Source organism: Mugil cephalus, chromosome 14, assembly GCF_022458985.1.
Source record: "Mugil cephalus isolate CIBA_MC_2020 chromosome 14, CIBA_Mcephalus_1.1, whole genome shotgun sequence".
NCBI classification, from domain to species: domain Eukaryota; kingdom Metazoa; phylum Chordata; class Actinopteri; order Mugiliformes; family Mugilidae; genus Mugil; species Mugil cephalus.
Window position 1 is genome coordinate 18,431,115 of NC_061783.1, and position 3,605 is coordinate 18,434,719.

The following is a 3,605-nucleotide window of genomic DNA, read 5'->3' on the forward strand; positions in this document are numbered from 1 at the left end:
GGAACCTGCTGCACAGAGAGGAACAACGTGTCAGAAGTCAGATGTCTAAAAGAAAAAAACTAAATAATATTTAGACCAGAGAAAAGTACTTAAGGAGACTCTAAATCATTCATCTGTTGAAAAAGGTAAGCTCATATGCCTTGTAAACTGTGACTGTTAATTTTTTTGTGTTTAAATTGGAATATTTCGACGCAGTTGCTAATCAGTTCAATATTGATTTAAGCATATTGTTAAGACTTTTCACAGACAAACCTATGTAGTCAGTGTTAAATGATTTCAGTGCGCTCAAATTTATTTGACTTTTTTTTGTATATCAGAAGCTGTTTTATTTAGACTGTATTTAGCTACTTTGCGGTTCCGCACATGCGCTTTATGTCATCACTGCCACGCCCATAAAATTTTGCTCGCTTGTCTGAACGCGAGAGTTACCCAACACAAGGTATGTGTATTTTGATGTTTTGCATATTTAATTTGCTGATGGATACAAATAATTGAATAATTATTGAGTATGTACACTGTGTCGCAGGCCCTTAACTTGAAAACTGCCATTGTTATCACTGAGGTAAACACAAGGCAAGAGTTACCTAAGATTTAATATGTACTTAAGTTGCATATTTTCTAGTAGTAGTTGCTGCCATTTTTATGTGTGCAAGTATGTACGTATGCTGTGTTGAGAGTCCTGAACTCGGGGAACCAATAAGTATAGAACTTCCATTGTTATCATGCACATTGTGTAGAGCTAAGCACAAGGCAAGAGTTACCCAAGATGTAATGTATGTTAAGTTGCATATTTTCAAGTAGTGGTTTGTAATTCTTTACAACACAATAGTTTGTGTTGTAAAACTGGCATTTTTATGTGTCCAAGTTTTGATGTAATTACCATAAAGCCAATATTCAACACATTCCACCCGTTTCATTAATCCCAGTTTGTGTTTTCAACACAATTTTAGAGGAGGAGCATATTTGCTGCCAGTACTTGCTACTGCCAATGCGTTCATTTGGAGTCAATATTCACTTCCACTGTTCAATTAATCCCAGCTTTTTATACATGTATGTGTTACTGTTTACTTGCAATTAGTTGAAATTGTTGTAAGCAAGTTGTAAGTGTTTCTTCCCTCATCAAAAGTTTTTTTTAGTGTCCTCACAGAGTCACTGTTTAAATAATGGAATAAATGTGGGATGAGGTGTTCAGTTTCCTGGTCAATGGAATATACCCTCCTCGGATTGGCAAACCCCAGAAACTCAATCTTAGAAGGTACACTGCAAAGTTCAGTGTGAACGGTGAGTATCTGCAATACACTGCAAAGCAATTTGTCATTGAGAGATTTCCTAAATGTCTAATGATTTTATTTCTTTAATGAACTGTCATTGCAGGTGGCGAGCTCATTTTTGGGAGGCGAAATGCTGTTAAAACTAAGGAGGATGCCAGGAAACTTTTTGTGGAGTTTCACTGCACCCCAGTGGGTGGACACTCCTCAAAACCAGGAACTCCATGTCCTCCAGATTTTACTGGAAAGGCATGAGTAACGACATTGATAACCGAGTACGTTTTTTGAGTTTTATATTCTGTCTAGTTGTTTCCTCATTTATGTCTTTTAACTGTTATGAAAGCTATATAATGATATATAATGTTTGAAATTTTTCAACAGAAACGGGATTTCACCTCATGTGCATGCTAGGGGTGGGGAAAAAATATGGCGAAATATCACATTTAAAATTTCTCTGTGAACTATGTAGAATATTGCAATATATCTCAATATCCTAATCGCAATAATGTATCGTATCGCGACTAAAGTATCGTGATACGTATCGTATCATGAAGTCCTTGCCAATACCCACCCCTAGTGCATGCACACAACTGTGCTCAAAATAATATCAGTGTGATTAAAAATGTGAATAAAGCTTAAAGCCCCTATAATAGCTTTTGAATTCATACTTGACAATACATTGGGAACACATCCAAATCAAAAAATGGACAAAAATCATAAAATCTGTTATGTGGATTTCAAGCTTTTTTCCTTTCTTCCTTCTTTATTCCCTTCTTCTGAACACATTAATATTATAACAACTGTATGTTGTGGTTATGACAAAGTTTCCTCCATTTATTTGTTGGTTGCCAAATAAAAAAGCCAGTAACAAACCAAAAAAGACAAGTTGAACGTTTTTACATTTGTGGCATTTAAGAGTAAAGCCTGTCATACAACCTTTTCAATGGCTGTTCAATATATCCTGTCATTTTGATGTATATTCATTGAGTCAGATTTCAAGCACATTTGCTTGACAGTCTCAGGCTGATAGGACAAGATCATATGTCGATAACAGCTGTGCATGCCTGGAAAACATGGTTTAATCTTCAATTAGAGGATATGGTATTGGAGTCCGAGATTATGATCTGTACACTGTTCAAGTTTGGTCATCCCCCCGTCTTTTTTGCATGAGGAGGTGTTTCCTTGTTTAAATTGTTAAAGTTGCTCTCGTTTGACCTGTTGGTTATTTTTCAGCCCACCACAGGTCTTGTTTGCATATTGTGAAGTGTCTAGTGGAGGATGTATGGATGTGCCCTGTGAATTTTGCCAATCACTGGATCTTAGTGGTTTGTTTTAAACTATTTTTCTTTATAATGCTTTTTGCCAGTTTGGATGAAAATATATGCTTCATTAAATTACATGACATTAATGTGACAGGAAAATGACTTGAATGACTTGAATGCTCTGAACATTTCAAGATTGTCAAAATGTCTGAGAGGGTCCTTGTAGTCATTGATCCACTGGCCAATGAAGATTCCCATGGGCGGAACTATTTTATGTTTGCGTTTTGCTTTATTTATTTTCTTGAGGTATGAATATTGTGTATGTTTTTCTGCTCTCTCTTTTATGACAATAATTAGAAACTACTTGAAGATGGCAGGCTCCAAACACAAATGCCACACTATAAACAGGTGGACGCATGGAGCGTTGGCATTTTGGTGTTGATGGTGAGAAATATTCGTTTTGCTTTGTTTTTATTGTTATACAAACTCAAAACCAGAACATTTTTCATGCATAAGGGAAATGTTTGTAAAACTCACAATGACACCACCTTCCTGAATGTCTTTTTTTTTTTTTTTTTTTTCCCAGTTTGCAGAATAATAGATGAAACATGTCAATGTTTCCAACATTGACACATCACCATGAGTTGGCCAGGACCGGTTTGACATGGCTTGTGCCCTACTTCAATTCACAGGTCAGTGATGTCAGACACAAATTTTATGATTTTTACTATTATTCATCTGATCACAGAAATGTGCTTTGTATGTGCAGTTCACAATTTATGAAATCTATGTTTTTAGGGAATGTTGAAGATTGTGCCGATAAGAGCAGGATAGAAATGGTAAAGTATAATGAAATGTGTGCTTGCTAATTTGCTTGTTCATACATAATATAAATAGTTGTGCAGTTTGGTAACATAACACTTATTTTTCATTTTTTGCAGGTGCAGTGTAAGTCATGCTCAAAGTGGGTACGTTTTGAATGTGCCCAATACAAAAGTGGAACTGAAACAAAACATTTGTGGCCAAAATGTATACTGTTTAATAATAATTAAATATTTATTACAATACAGTCTTA

The 3,605-nt window shown here is 35.4% G+C and overlaps 1 long non-coding RNA gene across 1 annotated transcript; it reads left to right on the forward strand.

Moving 5' to 3' along the window:
- Positions 1–3,605, forward strand: LOC125020395. The gene is made up of 6 exons (XR_007114201.1): positions 1–125; positions 1,375–1,543; positions 2,888–2,974; positions 3,117–3,222; positions 3,329–3,369; positions 3,472–3,605. It is a non-coding gene; the product is annotated as an uncharacterized LOC125020395 (long non-coding RNA).